This window comes from Narcine bancroftii, chromosome 1 (assembly GCF_036971445.1).
Source record: "Narcine bancroftii isolate sNarBan1 chromosome 1, sNarBan1.hap1, whole genome shotgun sequence".
Taxonomy (NCBI): domain Eukaryota; kingdom Metazoa; phylum Chordata; class Chondrichthyes; order Torpediniformes; family Narcinidae; genus Narcine; species Narcine bancroftii.
Genome location: NC_091469.1, coordinates 396,201,623 through 396,225,288, shown reverse-complemented (window position 1 = coordinate 396,225,288; position 23,666 = coordinate 396,201,623). Strand labels below are relative to the sequence as shown.

Here is a 23,666-nt window from a genome sequence, read left to right as displayed (position 1 = left end):
GGACTGCTTCCAGCCACCTTGTGGAGGAGTCAATCATAGTGAGGTGATATCTCGCCCCATGGGAGACCAATAGTGGCCCTACAATGTCAATATGGACATGGCTGAATGTACGTTGTACTGGCTCAAAAGTCTGGGGGGTTGTCTTGATGAATGACTACTCTTTCGATGACTGGCAGAGCATGCAGGTCTTGGCCCAGTGACTGACCTATTTCCTGAGGCTGTGCCAGAAAAACCTACTGGCCATCTTTCTGACAGAAGTTCTGATGGCTGGGCATGCCAGGTTGTGGATCATGATGAAACGCTACCTCCTCTATGCTGCTGGCACGATGGGGTGGGGTTTGCCGGTAGAGATGTTGCAGAGGAGCATCTGGTTACCAGGACCAATGGCGACATCCTCCAACCTGAATCCAAAAACTGCCATTCTCTATGTTGGGATTTCAAGGTCTTCCTGCTTATGCCCTGGCAAGGGCGGAATAGTCTATTCCCTGGGACAGAGGCTGAACAGACTCAATTGCGGAGCACGACAGTGCATTGGCCACCATGTTGATCTTACCTGTGACATACATGACAGGTGTTGCTGCTGCCTGGCCAACCACGGGTCAGACACTCTATGGAAGGCAAAGGTTAATGGTTTATAGTCCATGAAGACCCTGAATTGTCTACCTTCCAAAAAGTACCTGAAGTGCCTGACTGCCAGGTACAATGCCAATACCTCCCAGTCAAAAGCGCTGTACTTGAATTCAAGTGGCTGGAGGTGCTTGCTGAAGAAAGCTAGGGGCTGACATTGCCCTTCGATGAATTGCTCCAGTACGCTTCCTACCACTGTGCTGGAGGTGTCTACTGTGAGACCGGTTGGTGCCATTGGCCTGGGATGTACCAGAAGGGTGGCATTGGCCAATGCATCCTTGGCCTTCTGGATTACCTCCAAGGCTACATTTTCTCAGGTAATTTCTTTACCTTTCACCGCCATGAGTGTGAAAAGTGGGTGCATGATGCAGGCCACTTCCGGTATGAATTGGAGATAAAAGTTAATCATACCAGCAAATTCTTGCAAACCCCTTCACTGTACAGAGCTTGGTGAAGTGCCAAACAGTCTCTACCTTTTCAGGCAGGGGTTTCTCTCCATGTCTGTTGATTTAGTGCCCCAGGAAGTCGATCATTTCCAACCTGAATTAGCACTTAGCAGGATTTATAGTTGGTCCAATTTCCTGAAGCCAGGCGCACAGTCACCTTAGATGGATTGCATGCTCTGTATGATTGTGGCTGGCAATGAGAATATAATCTAGATAGATAAACGTGAATGGGAGATCCTGGCCCACCGCATTCATCAGCCTCTGGAAGGTATGGGCTGCATTCTTAAATCCAAAGGGTATTTTCAGGAATTCAAAAAGGGGTATTGATAGCAATTTTAGGAATGTCATCAAGGTGGACCGGGATCTGATGATAGCCCCTGATGAGATTGAATTTTGAAAATACCTGTGCTCCTTTTAATTTAGCAGTAAAGTCTTAAATATGGGCCACGGGGTACCTGTCAGGTGTAATGGCGTTGTTGAGGTGGTGATAGTCATCACATGGCCTCCACCCTCCTGCTACCTTCAGTAACATGTGCAGGATGGAGCCCCGGGGCTGTCAGAACATCACAATATTACATTTTTTAAAACTCCTCCTTGGTGAGGGTGAACTTCTCAGGGGGAAGGTGGCGCACCCTGGTGTGGAGCAGAGGGCCCTTGGTGAGGATATGGTGCCTTACCCCATGCTTCGATTCGGTGGAAGAAAACTGTGGCACCATGATCAAAGTGAACGCTGATAGGATCCGTGTAAATGTGCTGTCAGACAGAGTAATGGAGTTGAGGTGGGGGGGTAGGTAACTTGGCTTACCCCATGGGCATTGTTTGAAAAGTCTTAGTGTGCATCAAATGCTCCCCTTTAAGGTTCACCAGCAGGCAATGGGCTCACAGGAAGCCTGCTCCCAGGAGTGGTTGCATCACAGCTGCAATCATGAATGTCAATGTAAACTGGCTGCTGCCGAAGTGGAGGAGGATGGTGCAAGTGCCAAAAATTCATATGTGGTGCTGTTCGCTACCCTTAGTGCCGGGCCCGGCTTGCTGATCCAGATGTCGAGGGCCGAGGGGTGAACGACACTTATTTTAGTGCTGGTGTCCACAAGGAAGCACCTTCCTTACAGAGAGTCCCACAGGTGGAGGAGTCTGTCACATTGGCCAACCGCCCCAGCCATTAATGATGGTTGGTCATGATGTTTCCCTGAAACGTGCAGGGTGGGCGGCATCCAACTGCACCCCATTGTTAGTGATAGTAGCAATACTGTTGGTTTGGGGGATCCACTTTGCTCTCTGTTCACTGAAGCCTTGTTGCCGGCTGTGTGCGGGCCTAGTGCCCTGGTCCAACAAGATGCCATTTTCCTCTATTTCGAGCCCAAAGGACCCTAAAACCCAGCAGCAATAGATATTCACCATGACAAATGGTCACTTAAACAAAAGATGTTTTTAATTATCTTTAAACATGAAAACAGAATCAAACTTGAACTTATCTCTATTAACTTAACTAACCCAAATTAACCCCCTTCTAATTCTAAGTGCACATATATGTAATGTGTGTGTAAATTTAAGAAAAGTTCTTTGGTTCACAGTTCAATCTCACTTCTCATTCTTCCAAGTTCACTGGTTGCAGACAATTCTTATACTGTGCACAGAATTTAACATGTATAAAGTTCACCAGGCTTTGGTGCTCAAAAGGTAAATGTTTACTGCTCAGAAAGGTTCTTTGGAGGTTTGCAGAGAGAGATTTGTTGTTCCAGGATTTCCACAACTGAAGTACCACCATTAGTTACCTAAATGACTTGCCCCATCAGGGTTCTCCAGATGATAACCTCTTTTTTTCAGGCTAACACAGAGTTCCTTTCTGTTCCACTTATTCTAAGATAAACATCAGACAGATAACACTTACAGCCATCTGCCACTTTGGAGCTTTCTGTTTCAATTCCAACAAGCTTCCTGCTTGCTTCATCAGTGACTGTTCAGTCTATCTCTCTCTCTTCATCTTCCAACTGCTAGAAAGCCCATGTGACTCTCTCTCTTGCAACCCCCCCTCCCCACATTCTCCAGCAAATACTAAGAGTTAGTCCTATTTCTTTTGCTCCCATCTGTTGGTTTAGGTAAACAAACTTCTCATTGACCTTTGAGTGAGCACTTTGCAGAAAGGTCAGAAGCCTTGTAAAAATGTTCAACACAGATGACCTGTCTCCAGTCAATTCATTTGATGACATCATTTCAATTAGCACCTACTTGTGGAATGTGCATAGCATTCTCCATAGTTTCTGTAAAGTTAGCTGAATATAAATTCTTCAGTATTTCAAATAAGATCTGTTTTAAAATGTGTGCATGTATATAACCTACTCTAATTTTACCAATGATCTCCCAAATATATATTCCATTACACCTCCTTCACTTTCCAGACCACATCTGCCCGGGCTGTGACTTTCCTGGGGTCACTGAAGTCCTCATTGACAACCAAGAGTCAGATATCCTCAGTCAGCTACTCCTGAAAAATCTGCTTGAAGAGCAGACAAGGCCTATGTCCCTCAGAAAGGGCAAGAATTTTGCACATGAGGGTGGATGGGACCCTATCCCCTAAACCATCCAATATGCAACAACTGGACCTCGCGCTTGCTCCATGAGAACCTGAAAGTGCTGGTTAATAGCTCCTTGAGGGCATCATATTCACCTTGCTCCGGAGACTGCCCTAGAAAGTCGACGATCTTTGCTGTCACGACCTGGTATAAGGCGTATGGATGAGTAAATGCAAGTAGTCTTTTTCCTCTGAGGTTAGGTGAGATAAAACTAGAGGACAAAGGTTAAGGATGAAGGTTTAAAGGGAACATGCAGAGCTGGTGAGAGTGTGGAAAGAGCTGACAGCTGAGTTGGTAAATGCAGGCTCAATTTGGACATTTCAGAAAAGTTTGGATAGGTACGTGAATGGAAGGGATATGGAGGGATATGGTCCATGCATATCAATGGGATGAGGCATAAAAATAATTCAGCAGAGTCTAGAAAGGTCAAAGTACCTGTTTCTATACTTTAATGTTCTCCTGTTTTAAACAGAGGATAAGTTATACCTGTTTTCATGTTTACAAAGTGTTTGCTTAAATATCCAAAATGGCTCCTGCTATTCATGTTTCATTTTCGTACAGGAGAAGTTAGAGATGCCACCTCTTATAAACAATAATTTTTTGCACAGATAATATCTGCAGTGGGCTGTGGAACAGACAAATCAAAAGTGCCAGTCAAGAAGTATCTGAAATGTAGAACTTCATCATTCAACTAATGCTCCCCTTAACCCTGTTCAGCTGATACGATGATGATGAATGAATGAGTGAATAACATAAACACCATGTACAGATGAAATGGATCTGATTTGCTGCAGCTTTCCAGGTAAATAAAACACACGACACACGAGAAGAGAGAAAATGAATAATATGAAAGGAAGAGGTAAAAAAAAAACCATAAAAATAATATTCAGTTAGCTGTCGAGCAAAAAATGGACTGAGTTAATCCTGCAGACAAATCTTTGGTTGTCTTGAAGCAATGTTACTGTGAGCCTAGTATGGTGAGGTTCAAATTCAAGTTTATTATCAATGGACTGCACATATACATCCAGAGGAAACAGGATCAGCCTGATGGCTGGTTAATGCGCAATTGGCTAGTATTGAGGCCGGTGTCATTTGACTGGATTTGACGCTTGAGAAAGCTTTACTATTTGTGTGAGATCAATGAATTTCTTATGCTGCTGCATTCAATTCATTAGGGCTTGATTCCCTGTGAGATAACCATCTTCCTTCTTATCTCATCTTGGTGCAGGATATAGCCTATGTTTTGCCATTCTCCATGAATTCTCAGTTCAGACTCATTTCCCGTATGACAATGAGTGCCTCTTCCTGACATTTAATGTACCTTGACACTCCAAGTGATACACAAGTCTCTGACCAATGCAGATAAGTTATAATTGGTGCCAGAGAATCTTGCCCTCCTGCTGATCACTGCCATCAAACCACAGTGTTGCAAACTCTGGCTGCATATAAAAATCAGTACAATGAGTAGGTAGCTGACAAGCTGCATGTATTGCCATCAAAGGGTCCCTATTTAAAGGTATGTCATATTCTCATTACTTGTTGAATGGAAAAGGCCAAAATCAGACCAAAGTTGCTCCAGCCACGTGGAAGATAGAGGAGAGTTTCTTGGTTAAGGACTGTGTAATTGGCTAAGTTGCACCAAGGGTCTGGTTCAACATTCCTGCTATCACATAAAATGCCATTTGTAATACCGACGTGGATTATATTATTACTAATGTGGAGTGGAAACATGACTAGATTGTGGGAAAATGGACATGGATTTGGAGGCAACAACATTTATAAGGACTTTGGAATGGAGTGAATGTTAGAGTGGGGCAGTGGTTTGCAAATACACTTTAGGGGAGTGATGGTAACCAGATTAGAGGAAAAACCTGTCAAAAAGAAACCATAAAATTGAAGTTGGTCAGTGGCCCCTCAAGCCTGCCCTGGCAATCGATAGTATTGATCTACAAATTCATAATCTCCTCTAATGTGAAGACTCCATTCACAAGGCTTTCAAAAATGTACCAACTTTCTCTTTAAGTAATCCAAGTGTTGTGGCTATCACCATCCTTCAGGTGGAGAATTTCACATATTCACAGATCTATCAACCTAAATTGGTGATATGGTGGGCAGTGAGGATGGTTATCTAAGATTACAAATGGGATCTAGATCTAGAGGGGGATTTAATAGAGGTATTTAAAATCATGAGGGGGATAGATAGAGTAGATGTGAATAGAGTCTTCCTCTTGAGGGTAGGTGAGATTGGAGCAAGGGGTCTTAGGTTAAGGGATAGGGGACAAAAATTTACAAGTAACATGAGAGGAAGCTTCTTCACTCAGAATGACCTTCTGGAAGAAATGATTGCAGCAGGGTCAATTTTGTCATTTAAGAGAAGTTTGGATAAGTGCATGGATGTGAGAGGATTGGAGGGTTACGGATAGAGAGTAGGTAGGTGGGACTAGAGGAGATCACTTAAATTGGTGTGGATTAGCGGGGCTGAGATGGCTTGTTTCTATACTGTAATTGTTATATGGTTATATGGGCCAAGGAATGGCAGATGGAATCTACCTCAGTTTAGTGGGAGGTGTTTCACAGTGAATGGTAGATGCCTGGGGAGTGTTGCAGAACAGAGATTTTGAGAATGGGTGTATATACACAGTTCCATAAAAGTGGTGAGGGTTGTAAAGAAGGTGTTTGGCATGCTTGGTCAGTACATTGAATGCAGGAGTAAGGACATCATGTTATGACTGTATTGGATGTTGGCAAGATCACATGGAGTATTGTGTGCAGTTTTGGTCACTCAATGCTATCTTTAAGTAATAAAGGGTACAGAAAAGGTTCACAAGAATGTTGCCAGGACTGGAAGGCTTGAATATAAGGAGAGGATGGACAGGTTGGAACTTTTCTCTCTTGAACATTGGAAGCTGTGTGGGGATGTCATTGAGGATTATAACACCATGAAGACCATAGATAAGGTCAGAGTCAATATCAGAAGAGATCTAATCGGGGGGGGGGGTGCGGCATTAGGATAACTGCCATTCAAGAAGCCACTCAGCAGTGGGGGCAAGAGCGGGTGCCATACCTACCATGGACTTCCTCCATCATCTATCCCATTATATTTCCCCATCCCTCCGGAATTTCAGAAAAACACATGTGCTTATAGCTTGTGGAGATGAAACCACATTATTCATTTTGGTGACACCCCTCTGATGGTGTCACCTGTTGCAGACTGCAACGCCCTTGTGATGCTAGTGCTACGGGTGGGCGGGCACAATAACTCATTGTGGGTGGTATGGTCCATGACGTTGAGCCTAAGGTGAATAGTCATATCCAGAGTCAGAAAAACTAGAGGGCATAGGTGTTAAGTGAAACGGGAAAGATTTAAAAGTGACCTGAGGAGCACCTTCTTCACACAGAGTGTGGTGGGTAAATGGAACAAGCAGCCAGCAGAAATGCTAACATTCCAAAAGCATTTTGACAGGTACAGGATAGAAAATTTTTTTGAGGGATATTGACTGAAGGCAAACAAACAAAAGTAGCTTGGTCAGCATGGAGAAATTGGGCTGAATGGCCTGTTTTTGTGTGTAGAACTCTGATTCTTGAAATAATTTCAATACACCCCAGTTTTAAGTGGCTATTATCTTATATTGTAATTGCGTAAATGGGTGTCAGTAACTGACAAAAGAGAATTGCAACACGGTTCAAATCCTGCGCTGTTTGTTCATTCTCCCTGTGTCTGCGTGGGTTTTCCCCGGGGGCTCCGATGTTCTCCCACACTTCATTTGGGTGTAAATTGGGTGACATGGACTCTTGGGCCAAAATGGCCTGTATGTCTAAATTTATAAGACTTTTTTGAAAATACAATAACATTGATGTGGATCAGGAAAGAAATCAATTTTGTGGGTATGATGTGGAAGGAGCAGGAAGTAGACTGCACTTTTTACATTCTCTACATCAACCATTCTCAAACTTTTTGGACCACAGCTCCCATAGGGCTCTCCAGTGTCTCACTGCCCCCCACCACCACCCCCCCCCCACTTCCCTGTGAAGCAGTCAAGTTTAGTAGGTTTCTTCTGTACTTCTCTCCAACCGACTACATTTAAAAAAACATAAAAAGTGTTTAATGATATCAGCCCATGGTTCCCTTTAAATGGGCTCTGGCCCTCATTGAGACTTCCGTTGAGAATGGCTGCTCTATCACCCTTCTGAAAATGCATGGCATCCTCTACATGGCCTCGCTTTCATTGGCTTGCGACTAATTTCTTCTGAAATACTGACAAATGTTCTCTTTGATGGCTAGGATCCTAAAAGGTATCAAAACCGTCAAATTAGTTAGTGTGGAACTGTCTGCCTTTTTCTTCTTACTCTGTCCCAGTAAACTGCATGCAATCCTATTAAAATGCAAATTGAAATGATCCTCTTTTATTCTATTACAAGTTGCAATTGAAAGGACCAAATCCCAGAATGACCTCTTTTCCTCTTCATCAAATACATTCTGAAAGTGGGTTTTCTCACTGCCTCAAAGGTTTTTTTTTTACATTTTTTACAATCAACATACCAATTAAAATCTTTGACATTCAGGTGATTAGTTGTAATTGCTGATTTTTTTTTTCTCCCTGAAGAAATGTCTTTAGTAAGATAAGCTGTTAGGCTGATGAGTAACTTTTTTAATCAAAAAGTTTCTTTTTCTTTGTCGAATCCTTAACTTTTTTGCTCTTCATATGACAATATGCTGGGAACACTGATATCACCTACCTTCCCAAACAATGAGGATGAACACATCCAAGTCTCACCTGACCCATGCACTTTCTTACAAAAGTCAACAGATAGTCAAGAAGTAGGAACAATCTTTTGATTCTATTCTTTGGGGATGTTAAAGAATTATTCAGCCCAAACCAAATAATTTGGCATTGTTGATCCACCTGTTTCAAAAAAGCACCTCAAGTTAGTTGAACACCAAATGATCAAAATAAAAAAAAACACAAAAAAATGCCAGATACTGGAATCTTGATCAAACTACGAATTGCTGTAGAAACTCAGTGGGTCAGTCAACATCCATGACTAGAAATGGTTAGTGTTAGGTCTGCTTTGTTCATGAATGAGTGAGACAAACACCAGGCTGAGTCGAAATCAGGGTTCTTTGTTCTTTATTACCGGATTGTAACACTTGCGACCAACCAGGTTAGTCGGAGAATGCATTCTGCCGTTATCAGCAAAATGGTGATTTTTTATACCCTTGGATATGTGCTTAGAACATCATCATATCATTACTTGTCCAATGACTAAAACTGTTGCTATCCTTTCCCTGCTAGCTTCCTGCCTCTCAATCCATCAATGTCTCTCTTATCTTGTAAGTACAAGGATGCATTCACATCTTGTTACAGCCCTGTACATTCCCATCTCATGATGTTTTACCTAACAGGAGTACAAGGACACCTCCCCTTCTTGTTACAGCCCTGCACAGGGTAACTCCCTACACATTCCCATCTCATGATGTTTTACCTTACATTAGTCAACATTTGGGTCAGCACATTTCACTGAGACTGAGACTGAGACTCAATAAAGGGCCCGAATCCAAAATGTTGTCCAACTATTTCTATCCATGAATGCCGCCTGACCCCTAATTTCCCTCAGCAATTCATAGTTTGCAAAGAATAAAAAATGTTTTATTTCATCAAAAGTGAGATAGTTTCTGTGGTTCTTCTTTGCTCACCAATTTCATCATAAAATTTAACAGTATTCCTTGCAAAGTTCCTGCTGTCAGTTTTCTGGCCAGAAAGCATCGAAACAAGGGATTATTTTGGTAGTTGTTTCTGAAGCATTGCATTGTTGTGCGGTCAAGAAATACTGATTGCATTGGGTGATCTGATGATTTACAGTGCAGTTACTCAAACTTAATAAATTCTTCATCTTTCATAATTTGTCGGGGATTTCAGCCAAGCCATCCTCAAGAGGGTGCCACCTAAATTCCACCAACACATCTTCTGCCCCGTCAAATACTCCAACATCCCTGACCACTGCCACATAACTGTAAAGAATCCCTTTCACGTCATCCTGTGTCCGCATTTTGGCAGGGCCATATCATCAGACTGTGCTGTTTCTGTCATTTACATGCTGAAGTGGAGAGTTGAGGGCCTGGTGGCGAAAGCCATTCAGTGATGGTCCAAATACCGTTCCAACTTCATCTTCAAGTTTACCGAAGTCACTATAGCTGAAGGCTGAATATCAAATAAGGAATAGATAGAATGCAGGAAAGAGATTGAAAGGCTAATGGCAAAGTTCTAAGATAAAAACACCTCTGTCAATGTCAATAAACTGAAGAAGATGATCATTGAATTGAAAAGAGGGGCAGAGTGCTCACCCCTGTTGAGAATAATGGTGCTGAAATGAAAAGAGTAGAAACTACAAGTTCTTATTGTTGCTCCAATGATATAGGTGATGCATCATCAATAACCACAAAAGATTCAAGTTGTGAAACCGATAGGTTTTTGTTAACTATAGACTAGAATAGCCATCAACCTCATTGACTGATCAAGGCAGGATGAAATGGAGAGCATGTAAAGGGCTATGGGTAGGATTGCTTTTGGAAGGTGTGTCCACCCAGCAGGATCCAATCATAGCATAACAGTGGTTTACCTCAAAGGGCAAGGTAAATCAGGAGATCCTGAAGAGGGGTTGCAGGAATTAGGGAGGAAGTTGAGAAGCAGGGTGGTAATCTTAGGATTACTACCTGTGTCAGGTGCTAGTGAGGGCAAAAATAGCAAGATCAGGCAGATAAATGAGTGACTGAGAAACTGGGCTTCAGATTTATGGATTTTTGGGATCTCTTTTGGGGAAGGTACAACCAATACAAAAAGGATAGGTTGCACCTGAACCCAAAGGGGACCAATATCCTATCAGGAAGATTGAATATAGCAGTTTAGGAGGTTTCAAACTAATTTAACGGGGGATGGGAGCCAGGATCTTAGGGCTGAAGAAGAGGGAAACAGCAGTAAAGTGAAGATAGTGTGCAGCAAGGATGACAGGCAGGTGATGAGACAAAATACGAGCCAGAGGGACAACAGAGACACATGACATTCAAAAACTAGTCTAAAAGTATTATACTTAAATACACACAGCATTAGAAACAAGGTGGATGATCTTGTTGTACAGCTACAGGTTGGAGGGTAAAATACTGTGGCCTTTACTGGGTCGAAGCTAAAGGATAGATATCATTGGGAGCTGAATATTCAACAATACATGGTGTATTGCAAGGATAGGCAGGTAGGCAGAGGGGGTGGTGTGGTTTGTTGGTAAGCAACAATATTAAATAATTGGAAAGAAGGGACAAAGGTAAAGTACTTATGGGCTAAGAAATGGCAAAGGTAAAAGGACACTAATGACAGTTATATATGTATAGGCCACAAAGGCAGCCGAGATGTGGATTACGACATACAACTGTAAATAGAAAAGGCATGTCAGACAGACAGATAATTATGGGGAATTTTAACATGAAATAGATTGGGAAAGTTAGGTTGTTACGGGACCTCAGGAGAGAGAGTTTGTGGAATGCCTTTGGGATGGTTTTTGGAGCAGCTTGTTGATGAGCCCACCAGGGGATCAGCCGTTCTGGATTGGGTGTTGTGTAATGAACCAGAGTTGATGAGAGGATTAAGGTAAAGAAACCCTTAGGAGGCAGTGATCACAATATGATTCAGTTCACTTTGAAATTTGAAAAGAGGCTAGTCTGATGTGTCGGTATTTCAGTGGAGTTCAGGAAAATACAGTCGCATCAGAGAGGAACTTGCCAAAGTCGAATGGAAAAACACACAAATGAGGAAGACAGCAGATCTGCAATGGCTGGATTTTATGTGTGAAATGAGGAAAGTGCAAGACAGGAACATATCAAGATACCATAATTGTGGAAAGTTCAGTTCTCCACCTCAATATCTTGTAATTTTTGATTTTACACCATTGCTGGTCATTGAATATGAAAGCCAGTGCCCGTTGGTCTGTCAGCAAGGTAAATCATTTCCCAGCTAGGTAGTGTCTCCAGTGTTGTGCAGCCTTAACAATGGCTTGGCCCTCTTTCTCAACACAACGGTAGTGAATTTTGGGGGCGTAGAGGGAACGGGAAAAGAAGGTGGATGTGTCTGCCCGTCTGGTTAAGTTTGGCAGCCAGCGCGAAGTCAGAAGCATCACTCTCTACTTTGGACAAGATAGATTCATCCACAGCATGCATCATAGCTTTGGCAATGCCTGCCTTGATGCAGTTGAAAGCTGCATGAGCATCTGGTGTCAGGGGAAACGAGGAAGATTTAACAAGAGGGCGGCCCTTGTCTACATAATTGGATACCCACTGGGCATAGTAGGAAAAGAAGCCCCAGGCACTCTTTCAGGGTTTGAGACTGTGGAAAAGGGGAAGTTCCAAAAGAGGATGAATGCGATCCGAGTCGCGGCTAATCACTCCGTTTTCCACGACACAGGCAAGGATGACAAGGCGGGTTGTGTGAAATATGCATTTAGCCTTAATGTATGCACGGTTAAGGACTTTGGCAGTGTGGAAGAATTTTTGGAGTTTGACATTTTTTTATGACCGTCCAGGTCATGGCCACAAATGGTAATGTGGTCGAGATTCGGGAATGTGGGTTGCAGCTCATAATGGTCTACTATTCAGTCCATCTCCTGCTGGAAGACCAAGACCCCATTGGAGACACCAAAGGGGACCCATAGGAAATTATAGAGATGGCCATTCACCTCGAAACCTGCATATTGGAAGTCCTCCAGGAGGACTAGTGTTATGCTGACTTTAGGTCGATGGTGCAGAAAATCCAATATTGCTTGATTTCATTTACCAGATCAGATATGCGGGGAAGGGGGTACACATCCAGCTGTATGTATCTGTTAATAGACTGACTGTAGTCAATGACCATCTTATATTTCTTCCCATCCTTCACAACCACTCTCCATGGTCTAGTGCTGACTTCAATGATCACCTCATTGAATAGCCGTTGTACTTTCGACCTGATAATGGTGGTTATGGGTTTACAGTTGAGGGTGAGGTTAGCGAAAATGGTAGAGGAGTGATCTTGAGAATTGAGAGTCTGCAAGTTGTGTGCCATGCGTCACCTTGGCTGGGAATGGTAGGGGAAGAAGCTGGTGGGGGAAGGGTCTTGTTGCTGATGGACCACAGTGGGTGATTTAAGAACTTCTGGTTACAGGCAGAGAGGGAAGAGGGTGGGGCCATTGCACTCCATTGTCATGCTTTTAAGATGCCATTGGAAGTTCAGTCCCAGTAGCACGACAGCACAAAGCTCTGACATCCTTGTAGATGGTGCCCTGCATAATCAGGGTCACTACACAGTAGCCATGGACATCAACTGTATGGGACTTCAAGGCCAAGTGCCTTGTGACTTACTGGCTTAGCCACATGGAGTAGCTGTGCACCGTGTCTGGGTGAATGAAACTCTCTGTCACGTGGCCATTCACTTGGATGTCCATCATTGATCTGTCAAGCTGGTGAGGATTACAATAATCCAGCATGATGGAGGTCAGTATTGGGTTGCTGCCAGTAGCTGCAGTGGAATGTTTGTGCATTTGGTCGCAAGATAGCGGCCTCCATGGCTCGCATGTGGTGCTGCTGGGTCTCAAAGATGGTAGCTGCAATGGCTCGCATGCAAGTTATTGGGTCTTGAAGATGGCAACATCAAAGATGGCAGCCCTCATGGTCTGCACTTGGCACTGCTGGGTTGAGGTAGCTTGGACTTGCATACTTTCGCATAGTGCCCTTTCTTCTCGCAGTTGGAGCAGGCCACATCTCTTGCCGGGTAGCATTTCCTCAGATGCTTGCCCAGGATGCAGAAATAGCGCTTCGGGTGCTCACGGATCACTGAGGCTGTAGTTGAGTCGTTAGTGGGATGTGTGAATAGTGGTGTTAGGTACTTGTGGAGTACCGCAGCCATGATTGGATCACTGGCGGTGTGTGGCAGTGGTTGCATGTCCCAAGATAGCAGCACCCAGGGCAACCACAAGGTGACCACATTGTCTGCTGAGTAGGCTTCCACATTCTGGAGGGCCATATCCAGCATGCCTGCCAGTTCAACTGCCCTCCGTGAATTGAGCTCACTTTGCTCTAACAATTTCTGATGGATGTAATTGGACCTGATGCATGCAACATATACATCTCTAATCAGATCCTTCAAGTACTCCGTGGCCATCATGGCCTTGCAGTTACAGGCCCGTCTGAGAGTTTGTAGGGCCCACAGGTACTTGGTGCTCGATTCCCCAGGTTGCTGTTCTTGGGTAGCCAGGAGGTGTTTCCCGTAGACCTTGTTTACCTTCTTCAAGTACTGGTCTTTCAGAATGTCCTTCACCTCCATGTACGACGCAGAGTCCCTGATCATTGAGTACACCAGGGGCCCGTCCCCGGAGTGTAGTACCTACAGCTTGTCGTTCTCTGATCAAACGATGGCAGATGATGCCTATAGGAACACTTTGAAAAACACAGCCAGAGTTTGAAGTTGGTAGATGCCTCAGGCAATTGAGGGTCAACTTACAATTTCTCCGGCTTCAGGATCTGCTCCATTTTCAAAATATATTGCAAATAAAATTGATGCATCACCAATAACTCCAAAAGAATGGAAGTTATGTAAAACTGATGGGCTTTTATTAGCAATAGAATGGAGGCATGTTGATGTTAGTTGACTGCCCTGAACTGGGGTGGGGGCTGAGGAACAATCACATTTATTCAGGAGTCTGTGGAAGGAGCCACAGGTAGAGTCAGCCAATGGGTGTGTCCAGACAGTTAAATATACAAACAGTGGTTTACCACATTCATTAAGAAGGAAAAAAATGAATTATAAAAGAAGGTAAACAAATAAGATCAAAAAAAATTTTTAAGTATATAAAGAGTAAAAGAGTGATCAAAGTAGACATAGGACTAATAGAAAATGACTCTGGAGAAATGGTAATGGGAGGCAAAGAGATGGCAGAGGAACTGAATTAATATTTTGGATCAGCCTTCATTTTAAAAGTAATTAGTAGCAATACCAAACTCTTATGGCTCTCACAGAAGAGAAGTGAGTGTGGTTAAAATCATAAAAGTACTTGATACGTTAAATGGTCTAAGCATAGATAAGTCTCTTGGACCAGATGGAATGGAGGTTGTTGTAGAGATTGTGGAGGCATTGATAATAATATTCCAGGAATCAATTATTCTGGTGGACTGGAGGGTCACAAATGTCACTCCAATGTTTAAAAAGAGAGTGAGGCAGCAGAAAGGAAATTATGGACCTATTTGCTTGATCTCAGTGGTTGGGAAGCTGTTGGAGTCGATCGTCAAGGATGAGATTATGGAATTATTGGAGGTGCATGAAAAGATAGGCCCAATTCAGCATAATTTCCTTAAAGGAAAATCATGCCTGGAAAACCTATTGCAATTTTTTGAAGTGATCTCAAGCAAGATAAACAGAGGAGAACTCAGTGGATGTTATGTGTTTTGACTTGGAAAAAGTCTTTGACAAGGTGCCACACATAAGGCTCCTTAACAAGATGAGAGCCCATGGAATTACAGAAAGGATACTAGCATGGCTAGAGCATTGGTTGGTCACCAGGAAACAGAGAGTAGGAATATAGGGATTCTATTCTGGTTGGCTATTGTTTGCCAGTAGTGTTCCACAGGGATCGGTGTTGGGCCCACTTCTTTTTACGTTGTATATTTGGATTATAGAATAGATGGCTTTGTGTCTAAATTTGCAGATGATACCAAAATAGATGGTAGCAGAAGTGGAGCTGAGGAATCTGAAAGGCTGCAGAGAGACTTGGATGGATTAGGAGAACGGGCAAAATGGTGGCAGATGAAATACAGTGTTGCAAAGTATACAGTCCTACACTTTGGTAGAAGAAATAGATGGCAGATTATTATTTAGATGGAGAAAATATTCAAAGTTCCAAGGTGCAAAGGGGCATGGGAGTCCTTGTACAGAATACCCTAAAAGTTGACCTCCAGGTTGAGTCAGTGGTGAAGAAGGTAAATGCAATGTTTGCATTCAATTCTAGAGGGGTGGCATCCAAGAGCAGGGATGTAATGTTGAGACTATATAAAGCACTGGTGAAATCTCACTTGGAGAAATTAGTACAGTTTTGGTGCCGGATTTGAGAAAATGTGAGCTGGCATTGGAGTAGTTCATAGAAAATTTACTAGAATGATACCAGGAATGAAAGTGTTCGTATATAAGGAATAATTGTCAGCTCTTTGATTGCATTCATTGGAGTACAGAAGAATGAGGGGGGACTTCAGAGAGGCATTTCCATTGCTGAAGGACCTGTACAGAGTAGATGTGGTAAGGATGTTCCCCATGGTAGGGGATTCTAGGACAAGGGAGCATAATTTCAGGATAAAAGGATGTCAATTTAAACCAGAATTGCTGAAAAAAATTCCTTAGTCAGAGGACTGGGAATCTTTGGAACTTGTTGCCACAGTTGGCTGTGGAAGCGAGGTCATCGGATGTATTTAAGGCAGAGATTGACAAGTATTTGATTTTGTCAAGACCAAGGGTTATGGGGAGGAAGCAGGGTGTGGGGCTGAATGGGTATATGAATCAGCTAATGATTACAATGGTGGAGCAGACTCCATGGGCCATTGGGCCTAATTCTGCTCCTATATCTTGTGATCTTGTGAACATTTCCAATGGCCTCACTTCAACCAAATACGAAAAGGCCACAGATACTAAAACACACCAATGTCTCTACTTTCATGGAAGACTAATGAAGTTCAGAATGTTCCCCATGTCTATCAACAACCTCTACAAGTGCACCATTAAAAGCGTAAATGCATCATAGCATGGCATGAAGCTGCTCTGCTCAAGATCTGGAAGAAGCTGCTGAAGGTAATGAATGTAGCTCAGAACATCCCATAAACCTCCCTCTCCCCATGGAATCCATTTATGTTGAAGGATATGTCACACCCTGACACTCTTTTCCCTCCATTCATATTGCAGAAGGTTCAAGAGTGTGAAATAGCACGCAGCCATCCGGCTCCTGAATGAACCCCACAAAAGTGTTTTCATGCTGTCCTTTTTTTGTATATAATTGTGCTCCTTTTTCTCTACTTAAAATTGTTTTGTGAATGTTAGAGTCAACCTGTTAGATTGCCCATGAAAGAACCTTCTTACTGTATTGGGTATAAACTTGAACTGAAATTAATAACAGTCATGTTGAGGATAGAGGTTGTTTTCTTAAGACACTGCCTCTTGTAGCTGTCCTTGATGGAGTGAAGACTGATGCCCATGAGGTTACTGATCAGGTTAACGACTCTCTGGAGTATTTTCCTGTCCTGTGTATTGACATCTCTATGCCAGATGGTGATGCAACCTGATAGAATGCACTCCACAGTACATCTATATAAATTTTCTTTTTTTAATATTTTATTTAATTTCCATACATGCAGTAACTATAGTTATTATAATACTACAGATATATAAAAAAACAAATTAATTACATACATGATGGTTTTCACCCCACCCAAAAAGCCCCTCCTTCCCACCCAACCATCCCCTCAAAGAGATGATATACAAACTGAAACAAAAACATCATAGTAATAAAAAAGAGAAAGAAAAGCTAACTTTGGATTGTAGAGAAAGATATCATCCAGTCCAAATCATTAGATCTAACATAAACATATGGAGGAGAATACTGCAGGGAGTTAATTTGTAAAAAAGCATAAGGTATTTATTTTTAAAATTATAAATAATTTTTTTCTAAAGGAATAGAACTTTGAATTTCAGCATGCCACCTTGGCACATTCAAAGATGGATCTGATTTCCAAGTACTGTAACTGCAATACATTTCCTTGCTACCGCTAATGCTAATTTAACAAATTTCAGTTGATAAATTGATAGTTTCAATTTAGGATCTATACCTTCAATATTTCCTAATAAGAATAAATCAGGACTTTGTGGAAAAGCAATTTATGTAATTTGTTCCAAAAAGTTGCGTAAAGCCACCCAAATGGGTCTCACATTGGGACAAGACTATGTTGAATGTATAAAAGATCCTACATCTTCACTACAACTAAAACATTTGTCTGATAAATCTGATTTCAATCAATTCAACTTCTGTGGTGTAAGATATCATTGATATAAAAAATGATATTGAACTAATCTATATCTTACATTAATAATATTGGTCATACAATCCCTATGTAAATTTTCCCACATTTATTGATCAATTATAATATTCAAGTCTGTTTCCCATCTCTGTCTAGATCAATGGTTTTCAAACTCCCCCCCCCCCCCCCCCACCGTCATACTCACATTCCACCTTAAGCAATCCCTATGCCTTAAGTGCTCTGTGATTAGTAAGGGATTGGGGATTGGAGTTTGCAGAGGTCCAGGGTATTGAGCTTGTTGACCAGCACTGAGGGAATGATGGATTTGAATGCTAAGCTAAAGTTGACAAAGAGTAGCTGGTTGTCTAGGTGAGTAGGAAGGGAACCTTGAAAACCACTGCTCTAGACACAATTTTTATTGAAATATTTTACTTGAGAAAAATTGTCATTGGTCCATTTCCTTTGGAGTTATGAAACTGTGCACAAACTAGTCAATTAGGTACAATTAAAACATTGGTTTTCAAACTTTTTCTTCCCATTCACATATCATTTTAAGCAATCCCTTACTAATCACAAAGCACTTATGGCCTAAGGAGTGTTTAAAGTGGAATATGAATTTAGGGGGGCAGTTTGAAAACCACTGGTCTAGATCTATGTAATCCCAGGTGAAGAGTTGCTGCTTGTAATAATAAATATATCAAAGCAGTGACAATTTTAACAAACATACTCCTAATAAGAAGTTCTACCTCACTACAGTTAGACAGAAACATGGTTGGTCCAAGATTATCCCTCAAATATTCTCTTATCTGAAAATATTATGTGGTATGACATACTTGTTTCTCAATTGCTAAAATGACATTAATTGACCTCATATAACAATCCCTTTACAAAACCATATACTCAAGAACTATCTCTTGAAAAAGCTAAAAGAGGACCAATAAACGGCATTTTATGTGGCATAGACCCTCCATCAATCAAGATTTATTTTATTCCAAACATTAGTATAAATTTTTGAGAATCTTTGGTGACATACCAAATCTCCACAAACTCCTCAGGAAGTATAGCTGCTGGAGAAGCTTCTTCATGATTGCATCAACATAGAGGCTCCAGGACATCCAGGAATTTGAAGTTTTTGACCCTCGCTATTGCTGACCCCTCAATGAGGACTAGATTTTCTTCTGATTTCTTCCTGAAGTCCACAACCAGCTCCTGGGTTTTTCTAATGTTGAGTGCAAGATTCTTGTAGTGACACCACTCAATAAACTGATCTATCTCCCTCCTGTACTGATTATGATTTTGCCATTGACTGTGATGTCATTGTAAAATTTGTTGATGGCATTTTAATTGTGCTTAGCCACACAGCTGTGGGTGTAGAGTGAGTAGAGCAGTGATGTAATGGTGCATCTTGAAGGTGCACCTGTATTGATCGACAGTGAGGAGGAGATGTTGTTTCTGATTCATACTGACTATGGTCTTCTGATGAGAAAGTCGAGGATCCAGTTGCAGAGGGATTTGCAGAGGGGTTTGCAGAGGTCTAGGGTATTGAGCTTGTTGACCAGCACTGAGGAAATGATGGATTTGAATGCTGAGCTAAAGTTGACGAAGAGTAGCTGGTTGTTTAGGTAATGCAGAGCTGAGTGAAGAGCCAGTGATATTGTTTCTGGTGTGGAGTGAGGGCCTCATTATGGAGATGGTTATGCCTTGGCATAGATTTTTATAACTATGCTGGCCATAAGTGAGGCATCAGAAGCCTGGAGGATGGACAATATTGTATTGTAATTGAAGAATGGGAGAAGGGATAAGCCAGGGAACAACAGACTGGTGAGCCTGACACCAGTGGTGTGAAAGTTATTGGAAGAGATTCTGAGAGATTGGACTGATTTGGTTTTGGAAGCCAGCATGATTTTGTATAGTGGTCAACTTTTTTGAACTGTGTGTCTTCTTGGCTTGACCAAGCTTTTGCTGGAATTCAGACCTTGCACCTGATTCATGTATCTCAGAGCTGTAATAATTCTGCAACCCTAATTATGACAATGAATGCTGGTCCATCAAAAACCCACAGAGATCTCTTTCACCTGTGACAAGCAGCCACTTCACTCCCCGAACCCAAAGAATTATCCAGCCTTTCTGCTGCACCGTTATTGCTCAGAAAACTGGTTAGATTTTACATTGAGGACTCTGAATTAATAACAGGCATTAAGCATTGCTACCTGAGAAGAAATTCACAACCAAACCAATAATTAAAAGCAGTGAGACATTATGCATTACAATTCCTTTACATTTGAAGCCCAATTTAATAAGCTAAATATAACTCTTTTGTAAATGAACTGCTGAGATCATCATTTCTATTTCTTGTCTGAAAGCAATCTGCTCTAGAACACTCCAAAAATTTACTAAAAATGGTAATTGCCAAAAATTACAAAGGAAGGAACTCTACTTTTCACAAAGTAACTGCAATGATTAAAGCATATAATGTAATACTCTGAAATGTATTTTAACTAACTTGCTCAGAAGCTGAATGTCATCCAACGGTTTAAATGAATGTTCCATCAACAATGAAACCAGCTGTACACCTCAATTTAAAAAGTCCCCAATGGCCAGATCACTCATCACAAAATATTTTAGAAGGCACAAGAATCAGTTCCTTTCATGTAAGGTACAACTTCTACTTTTTCCAGTGCAGTAGGAAAAAAATTTGGCAGTAACTAAATTTCATTTTGAAGTAAAACATGTTTTCTATAAAGCATAAGAAAATAACCATAATTGATTCTTGTGATGAATTGCAAAAGCCGAGTCTAGCAATTCTTTTTCAGCAATTTTTGAACATGACTCTTGACAGAATTTTGTTGCAAAACTGAAAAATTAATGAAGTTCAAACCATGATTTTCAGGGCTTATGTGTGAATGATGCTCGAATGCACCTGCAGTGATGTCCAAGTGTCTGCACTTCATGTTTGGATAATATTTCTGGGAAATTCAATCATCCATTCAAGGTATACAGATGGCATGAGTGATGCATACTGAGGCAGGCCTTCATAACATATGCAAGTCTTGCCATTGTGCTACTTTAAGGTGACCTGCTTTGGCCAGATTCTACTTTGTGATTCAGGATTTTTGAATTGGTTGCACATAGACATCAAAAATGTAAGAATTTAGCCATTTCTATCAGTCGCCTTTGTGCCTTCTAAATTTGTAAAACTGTCTGACCCTCAACTTATCAAGTAGTTGGTTGTGACTACGCCTCTTGCCAATGTCCCAACCAGACTTGTGAGATCCTGATTTTCATCTTCACTCTCAGATGCCCCAATCCAAAAGGTGCCCCTCTTAATCCAACATCTCGACCAGACCTTTCCTTCTCAATTTTAAATGCATTAATCCTATTCTATTGCACTGCAATAGTCTTGTCTGCAAGAGAATTTTGCAGTGACAAACGCAAGTTTTACTTTCCACATTTCTAATTCTGATCTTGATTTATTACGTAATCATCTAGCACGGCAGAGAAGAAAAATAGGGGCTATTCCTTGTAGTCGAGGATGATGGCCTTCATTCCATTGATCCACAGCCCGAAGACGCCTGTGTGTGTTTTTATTCAACGTGTATTGATATTGAATTTCAAGAAGCACATGATACTTCACAAATCAGAATCAGAATTTATCGTCATGAACAAGTCATGAAATTCGGTGGTTTTGCGGTAGCATCATAGTGTAAACAAACATATTCTAACCATCTTAGAATTTTACTATAAAAAAGTAAAAATAATAGTGCTGGAAAAGTAAAGCAGTGTCTTTGGTTCATTGATTATTCAGGAATCTGATGGCATCGAGGAAGAAATTGTCCTTGTGCCGTTGAGTGCTCATCTTTAGGCTCCTGCACCTTTTCTCCGATGGTAGGAGAGTGAAGAGGACATGGCCTGGTTGGTGGGGGTCTTTGAGGATAGAGGCTGCTTTTTTAAGACATCACCTCATGTAGAAGTCCTCGATAGAGTGAAATCTGGTGTCTGTGATGTCGCAGGTCAAGTTAACAATCTTCTGGTGTTTATTCTCGTTCTGTGTGAGTTGGCGACTCCATACCAGATTATGATGTAGCCAGCCAGAATGCTCTCCATGGTACAGCTGTAGAAGTTTACAAGAGTCTTTGGTGACATACTGAATCTTCTCAGACACCTCAAAAGTATAGCCATTGGTGAGCCTTCTTTGTGATTGCATCAACGTGGAGGCTTCTGGACAGATCCTTGGAGATGTTGACACCCAGGAACTTGAAGTTCTTAACCATCTCCACTATTGAGGCCTTGATGAGGACTTGGCCCTGTTCCCCTTACTTCCTCCTGAAGTCTACATTGAGTGCACCCTCAACCTTGACCTTACTGACATGTGTGGTCAAACTAGGAGCATAGCTCCAGATGGCATTATTCTGGGGATCACAGGACCATACACCATGACATGGTGACAATCCACGGAGAAGTTAACCAAAGTAGAACTTTTTAAAAAAGCCATTCATAGAATGCTCTAAATCAGATGTGAGAATCAATCCGTGATGGATGACATGATGCCTGTAAGGAGTTTATACATTCTCCCATGTCTGCGCGGGTTCCTCCAGGAGCTCTGGCTTCCTCTAAAGTCATACAGGATTTGTAAGTTAATTGGTCACGTGGGAGTGCCAGGGCAGTGTGGCTCAGGCTGTCAGGACTCATTACTAAGCTGTATATCTAAATTCAAATAAATAAATTAATAGATGACAGGGAAGATAGTGATAAGGTGATTTATAACAAAAGCAGGAGTGAATCTACATGATCTATTTAAGGTCTGTAAATGCTTGAATTTAAGGTCTGTAAATCGATGGCTGTTCCTTCACTTGTAGATGGTACGTGGCATACTAGCTTTCATTGGGTAGAGAATTGAGTATGAGAATAAGAAAGTCATGTTTGCAGCTATAAAAATTTGGGTAGAAAGCACATGGATAATTCTGGTTGCTCATTACAGGAAGGATATGGAAGCTTTGGAAAAGGTAAATTTGATATCTACCAGGTTGTTGCCTGGATCATGGGGTCCCAGATGAGAGGTTAGCAGGAAGGTTCAGACGCTTGGTATTCATGGTGAGGTAGTAAGTTGAATTCAACATTGGCTATGCAGGAGAAGCCAAAGAGTAGAAGTGGATGATTGTTTTTGAGACTGGAGGCCTGTGACTAGTGGTGTGCCTCAGGGATCAGTGTTGGGACCATTGTCGTTTGTCAACTATATCAATGATCAAGATGATAATATGGTAAATTGGATAATCAAATTTGCAGATGACACAAACATTGGAGGTATTGTGACAGTGAAGAAGGCTTTCAAAGATTACAGGGCACTGAGGGGTGGGGTAGAACAGTGGGATGTGGAAATACAGATACATAATTCCTTGAGTGTGGCGTCATAGTTAGAGAGAGTTTTAAAGAGTGCTTTTACCATATTGGCCTTCATAATTCAAAGTTTTGAATATAGGAGTTGGGTTGTTATGGTAAAGTTGTATAAGACGTAGGCAAGGCCAAATTTGGAATATCATGTGCAGATTTGGTCAACTAACTAGAGAAAGGATATCAATTGGGGACGTGACTTGTGCTGTGAGAAATGGCACACAGTCTCACGACTCCCACAGGACTTAATAAAAAAGGTACCTAATTAGAAACATTTTATAAATTAAAATACTATTAAAAAAAGTATAAAGTAATTAATTACCTTTTATGTATGTCGCTGAAAAAAGAAAAAGTTCCTACATTGATTATAACTACAAGATTGGAAAATATGAAAAAGAAAGATGCTCGGCCTACTTTGACTCCAAAGCAGGCCACTGAATTATATTTGGGACCTGCTGGTGAAGATCCAGCTGAAGGGGTGTACTCTGATATCCAGCAAATCTTAAAGGGACAGGAAGGTGATACTAACCTAGTGGAAGAAGGTTCAGAAGACTCTGTAAGTGA

General features: G+C 41.6%; 1 long non-coding RNA gene across 3 annotated transcripts in view; it reads left to right on the top strand.

Moving 5' to 3' along the window:
* LOC138751448 (uncharacterized) overlaps positions 1 to 23,666 on the top strand; it is a 69,794-nt gene that overhangs the window by 30,741 nt on the left and 15,387 nt on the right. For all 3 annotated transcript variants that reach the window (XR_011349942.1, XR_011349940.1, XR_011349939.1), the window contains one exon: positions 4,255 to 4,448. This is a non-coding gene — a long non-coding RNA (uncharacterized lncRNA). The remainder of the gene's footprint in view (positions 1 to 4,254; positions 4,449 to 23,666) is intronic.